Here is a 6,499-nt window from a genome sequence, read left to right as displayed (position 1 = left end):
GGTATACATTAAGTTTTTAACAATATTCTAATGAGTGGAAACCCCTGACTTAATTCCATGATTTATCATGCCAGAAATATGGTTGGTTTTAATGTTTTAAACAGATATTGGTATCATACACATTGGCTTATTAATAATTAAGGCATTTTGTATATGTAGTATCTCAATGTAGACAACAAATATTTAACATTAATTATTCGCTATGTTATTTGCAAGTTTTAAACTTGTAAAGGCTTTTCAAAATAAGAAAAGCTGCAAACATTTAAGTGTTTTTTTTTCATAAAACACAATCTTTAAAAAAGTAATGATTTTTGGTCTTGTCTTCTTTCTGAAATAGTATAAATTATATTCTTACACAGGATTGCATTAAGACCCTGTAGTTCTTAAACAATGTTTCCAAATAATAATGCAAGTCCCACATGTGGCAATGGTGAACAATCTTCATGGTTCATTTTCACCTCATTAAAGTTGAAGCTGCTCCTTTTGTATATTTTTCTACTTCAGTGTGAAGTAGGGTTTCATTAGTGGCTTCATATGGCTTGGCTATGTAACCAGTTTATCCTGGAACCAAGGTAAGATGATTTTGTTGTCCCCCTAATCCACTTAATTGTTGTTTTAAAATCTGAATATTTCCATCATTTATAATTTCTGTTTTGGATGATAGGTCTGACCACCATCTTTTTATGACTGCTCAAAGCCAGTTTAAATTAACTATCATATATTCTTCATATATTCTTCATATATCATATATTCTTCATGAATTAAATATCATATATTCTATCATAACTATTCAAAAGAATATCATATATTCTTTTAAGTAGGGACTTTACTAGAGACAACAAATCTACATAGCAGCCAGCGAGAGGCATTTATTTTTTTCCTTCTGTAAATTATTGGTGAGCAGAGGAGGGCAGTCCATCAGAAATTCAAGGTCTCTGTCCTCACCAAATAAGCTACAAGTTCAGTTATACTTCTGTTTCTCCAGAACATTAAAGCTGTGTTCAATCTCAAATTCATGCTGAATAAAACCTGTGCCATTGTTTCACGGTCCTGAGAAACCTCAGAAAAAAAACCCACTATATTTTGATGATGGGCTTTCTGTCTATAAAGAAACAGAATCACTTGAGTTTACCAAATATGTTCGACTATCATGGTGTAATGTTTTAGGCAGGTGGTCTGCATAAGCGAGTTCATTTTCTTTATTTGCCATGTCATAGACTCCACTTCTAGGGCACTGTTTTTTCTGTCACAAAGATCTGGTGCACTTTCTGCAGTAGATCACATTACGTAGTTTTTCTGGGCTTTTCACAGCTTGTCCAACTGTTCTATTTGTGTAAGCAGACAACTATTTTGGAAATTACTTAACCTCCTTCATGTTCTTAGTAAATGTTATTAGTAAAGTTAGATATCATTTCTTGAGAAAGATCAGTGGAATGATGCTAAATATTATTATAAAAGGTTTGTTTTTTTGTTTTCTTTTAGATTTGTTTAAGTTTCTTTGTTGAGAGAGAGAGAGAGAGAATGAGCAGGGTAGGGGCAGAGGGAGACAGAGAGAGAACTCCAATCAGGCTTTGCACTGTCAGTGCAGAGGCGGATGTGGGGCTTGAACTAATGAACTGTGAGACCATGACCTGACCTGAGATCAAGAGTCAGATGCTTACCTGAGTGAGCCACCTAGGTGCTCCAAAAGTTTCATTTTTTTAACACTGTGGACTTAAGATGCTATAATCTCTTAAATACTGGTGGCTCATGGTACCGCAGCACCTCAACCCAACCATGATGCTCAGGAGCTGCACCGACAGCAGAGAATGACCCATGGCTCTCGGCCTGAACCCCACTCTGAGCCACTCAAACAGGGTGGCTGTGTGTGCTGCCTGCTGGGATAGCCTGGTTTATGGTTTTCTACACTTAGGTCTATAATCTATTTTAAGCTCATTTTTGTTAATAGTATAAGATAGGGGTATAGTTTTGTTCCCTTACATGAGAATATCCAATTATTCCAGCACTATTTATTGAAGATACTGTCTTTTCTTCAATCAGTATTCTTGGCTTCCTGGTCAAATATGAGTTGATTTGATCATATATTGATGGGTTATGTTCTGGGCTCTCAGTTCTATTTCATTGGCCTTTGTGTATGCCTGTACTATGCTGTTTTAATTACCATTGCTTTATAAAATAGTTTGAAATAAGGAATGTGAGGTCTCCTGCTTTTTTCTGTCTTAGGATTGCTTTGTCTGTTCAGGGTTTTTGTGGTTCCTAAACATTTTAGTAGTGGTTTTTCTACTTCTGTAAAAATTCCATTGAAATCTTGATAGGGGTTGCATCTATAGATGACTTTGGGTAGTATGGACATCTTAACAATACTAATTCTTCCAATCCTAATGAATGTGTGATATCTCATATTTGTGTCTTTGATTCCTTTCATCAATGTCTTATGGTTTTTAGTGTAGAGATTTTCAATTTCTTGGTTAAATTTATTCCTAAGTATTTTATTGCTTTTGATGATATTGTAAATGGGATTGTTTTCTTTAACTTTTTAAAAATGTTTATTTATTTTGAGAGAGAGAGAGCAGGGTAAGGGCAGAAATAAAGGGAGACACAAAATCCCAAGCAGGCTGTGCATTGCCAGGACGGAGCCTGACGCCAGGCTCAAACCACAAACTGTGAGATCATAACTTGAGCCAAAACCAGTAGTCTGAGCCAACCAAGCGACTCTGTTTTCTTTAACTTTTAAGTTAATTTGTTGTTAGTAACAACAGTGGCATTAGTATAGAAATGCTACTGATCTTCATATGTTAATTTTGTATCCTGGAAATTAATGAATTTATTGATTCAATCTAACAACATTTTAGTCTTTAGCATTTTCTAGATATAAAGTCATGTGATCTGCAAATAGAATTCAATATGAAATATTGTATTGACTTATTATAGTGACACTAAACAAAGGGGGTTAGTGAATGAGGTGATGTCTAGGAAGTATGTGGCACAGGCTTCCAGGTGTCCCCTCCCAGTAGGTTTGCATGGAGCTATTTTTACTGCACCCAGCAGTGATATATGACAACACATGTGAACATTTTCAAGCAGGGAAGTTTGTCTGGGCCGTGGTGTCCAGGGTTTTTTATTTGGGGTCAGTCATGTGGTTATACAGTACCCATGTGACTGAACTCCGCTACTCAGATTCCAGTCTACCCTACAGAAAGAACACATTTGTTCACCATGAATCACATTTTAGGATAAACTTGTCAATTGGTACATTATGGTCTCAGACATACCAGAAAAGCTTTCATCAGGCAAAATGTTTCAAGGGCTCAAAGTTTATCTCCTAGAACTGAAGGAGCCATCTTTGGAATGAGCTGGGTTTGAGTAATTAATACCTGCTGAGTTAACCCTTTTCTGTAATAAACTTTAGCAAATTATACTATTTCTATATACCACTCCCATTTTTATTTTTATTTTTATTTTTTTGTTTATTTATTTTGAGAGAGAGCACATGAGTGGGTTAGGAGTAGAGAGAGAGTGAGAGAGAGAATCCCAAGCAGGGTTCATACTGTCAGCACAGAACCTGACACAGGGCTCCATCACACAAACTGTGAGATCATGACCTGAGCCAAAAGCAAGAGTCAGCAAGAGTCAGACACTTAACCAAATGAGATACCCAGGTGCCCTCTGTTTCTCATTTTTAAAAATGGGAGCACTAACTATATTATATACATAAAATTATGTTTCAGTGTAGTGGTTCATGTAATACAGTTTGCAAAATACCCTGACACAGTTTAAACCACACAGCCATTAGATAGTATTATTAGTATTATTTTACCTATTATTATTGCCACTAATATTTTATGAAATTTTGGATTTTTTATGAATTATGGAATCACATAAAATCCCAATGGAGACCTCTTTATTCAAAATCCTTTGTGGGAAATATAACAATACTTAACTATGGGTATTTATGAGAAAATTGTGCTTGTATATCAGAACTCCAGTATATATTACTATGAATGTTCTCAACTCATGTGAGTGAAATCAAACCCCAACTATTTAGATGTACGTTTAGTGCATACATTTAGGCATTAAAATACCTACAATGCTTAACCAAAATAATCCTAAAAGGATTTGCTTCTAAAAATAAGTCAATTTTGTATAGTAAATTTCAAATTGTAAAAATGGGGCTTCTTTAACACAAGGTGCCATGTTTTAAAAAATATTACACAATAAAGTGTAATTTTATGAAGAAAAAAGGAAATATATTACTAACAGCATTTTTGTGGTCTTTAGCTCATTAATACACTCAAGTCTAGAAGCATTTAGCAGTACAGACACATGTAAATTAATATGAGGTCATCTCATTTGATCATTTCCTAGAATATCTCAAGATTCACTTTTTAAGATGCCTTTTTTATTATAATCAAATCAACTGATGAGAACTCACAAGGTGCCCTCGCTTCCTCTTTTCTAATATGAAAAATAATCTGTGGTAGGAATTGTGTTCTGAGAGCCCAATCTAGTTTGTAAGGCAATTGAGCTATGATTTCTCAATTGGTGAGCTGACATTTCACATTAATTCAAACATATTGTCTGAATCTGATTTTAAGATGTTGGCAAGTATATCAAATATATTTTAACTCATTTGCTACTTCTAGCTGAATATTACATCTATCAAAATTTTGTGCTGAGAAAAATTTTAGAGCTACTCACAATCAGATTATTCAAATTCTTTATTATAGACATTTAAGAATATTTTTAATTGAGACAATTTTCTAGCACCATATGATGCCCTAAATATCTGTCTTCACATTAAAAAAAAGATAGTAAGGTTTTAGGGTTTTTTTATGCTATCTAAATCAAACTTATAACATCATCTATATTTTGTGTGTCAAGAAGTATCAAACCAAATGTCACATGCTGGGCTATCTTTTTGAGATACAGGTAACACACAATTGCATTAAAAATGAAGCAATTGATAGAAATTCATTCACATTTACATTGTGCAGCAATACATTCCCCAATGTTCCTTTCATATTGAGTTCTCTTTCAGCATCATTATAACTGACAGATAGTGTTAAACAAGGCAGTACTAGCTTTCAGGAACACATTAAACGTTGCTAATCCATTATTTACAACCCCAGAGAAGGCAAAATGACTCTCCTAAAGGCACACAGAGTTCATCAAAGCTTTAGCTATGGAGGTTGCTTTAAAAGAAGTCAAGCAGAACATAAGTTTAATGCTGTTATAAACCTAAATTATAGATTTGCCTTTCTAAATCAGAAGAATCTTGACTTCTCTGAGAACATGTTTTTAAAATTAAACTAAATGTTATCCTTTAAAATTTAATTAATCAATTTAGGGAGCTATGGCCAGTGGTAAAGAAAATTAAGAATCTGTATTTGCATCTAGCTCTGAGGTATTCTCCCTCTCAAGATTTTTTTTTTTGACTTGTTACTCAAACCAATATCTAAGAAGATAATTAATTTTTCCACACATAATATAGGCTGTTATTCTAATTTTCCTCCTCATTAAGAAATTTTTCCAAGTAATTAAAGAAGGCTAACAGATTTCCTTTTTCCTACTGTTGAGGTAGTATCTTCTCTATATGGGAAAAAAATCTAGTAACTCAGACCTTGCTGAGAAAGAGAAATATGAGTGGATACACAATGTTACATCAGTTACAGGTGTACAGCTTATTGAGTTGACAAGTTCACCACAAGTGTAGCTACCATCCCTTCTGCTACATTGCTATCATATTATCATTGCCTATATTCCTTATGCTGTGTCTTTTACTCCCATGAGTTATTCATTCCAGTTGAAACCTATATCTCCCACTCCCCTTCACTTGTTTTGCTCAATGCCCCACTCACTCCCCTCCTCTCTGGCAACCATCAGTTCTCTGTACTTTAAAGTCTGATTCTGGGGCACCTGGGTGGCTTAGTCGGTTAAGCGTCCGACTTTCGCTTAGGTCATGATCTCGCGGTTCGTGGGTTCGAGCCCCGCGTCGGGCTCTGTGCTGACTGCCAGCTCAGAGTCTGGAGCCTGTTTCAGTCTGTGACTCCCTCTCTCTCTGACCCTCCCCTGCTCACGCTGTCTCTCTCTCTCTCCTAGAAATAAATAAAACATTAAAAAAAAATAAAGTCTGATTCTGTTCTTTCTTTTCCTTCCTTCCTTCCTTCCTTCCTTCCTTCCTTCCTCTCTTTAGATCCCTTTTATGAGTGGAATTATATGGTATGCGTCATTCTCTGTCCTGACTTATTTTACTTAGCATAATACCTTCTAGGTCCATCAATGTTGTCTCAAATGACACAATTTCATCCTTTTTGATTGTGTAATATTCCTGTGTGTTTGTGTGTGTGTGTGTGTGTGTGTGTGTGTGGGTGTGTTTGCCTTATCAATTCATCTATTGATGGACACCTAAGTTGCTTCCACATCTTGGCTATTTTATTTATTTATTTATTTATTTATTTAATGTTTTATTTATTTCTAGGAGAGAGAGAGAGAGAGGCAG

General features: G+C 35.0%; 1 pseudogene; it reads right to left on the bottom strand.

The window, feature by feature from the left end:
- Nucleotides 1-454: 454 nt before the first annotated feature.
- Nucleotides 455-1,439, bottom strand: LOC144240398 (KATNB1-like protein 1 pseudogene; annotated as a pseudogene).
- Between the last annotated feature and the right edge of the window lie 5,060 nt (nucleotides 1,440-6,499).

Source organism: Crocuta crocuta, unplaced genomic scaffold (assembly GCF_008692635.1).
Source record: "Crocuta crocuta isolate KB4526 unplaced genomic scaffold, BGI_CrCroc_1.0 scaffold373, whole genome shotgun sequence".
NCBI classification, from domain to species: domain Eukaryota; kingdom Metazoa; phylum Chordata; class Mammalia; order Carnivora; family Hyaenidae; genus Crocuta; species Crocuta crocuta.
Note: the sequence above shows the minus strand (reverse complement) of the source record. Positions and strands in the feature narration are given on the sequence as shown.